Source organism: Bison bison, unplaced genomic scaffold (assembly GCF_000754665.1).
Source record: "Bison bison bison isolate TAMUID 2011002044 unplaced genomic scaffold, Bison_UMD1.0 scf7180017864302, whole genome shotgun sequence".
NCBI lineage: Eukaryota > Metazoa > Chordata > Mammalia > Artiodactyla > Bovidae > Bison > Bison bison.
Genome location: NW_011494874.1, coordinates 8,312,424 through 8,312,781, shown reverse-complemented (window position 1 = coordinate 8,312,781; position 358 = coordinate 8,312,424).

The following is a 358-nucleotide window of genomic DNA, read 5'->3' as shown; positions in this document are numbered from 1 at the left end:
CCTTTATCGAGCCCATCTTTGCATGAAATGTTCCTTTGGTATCTCTGATTTTCTTGAAGAGATCTCTAGTCTTTCCCATTCTGTTGTTTTCCTCTATTTCTTTGCATTGATCGCTGAAGAAGGCTTTCTTATCTCTTCTTGCTATTCTTTGGAATTCTGCATTCAGATGTCTATATCTTTCCTTTCTCCTTTGCTTTTCGCTTCTCTTCTTTTCACAGCTATTTGTAAGGCCTCCTAAGACAGCCATTTTGCTTTTTTGCATTTCTTTTCCATGGGGATGGTCTTGATCCCTGTCTCCTGTACAATGTCACGAACCTCATTCCATAGCTCATCAGGCACTCTATCTATCAGATCTAGG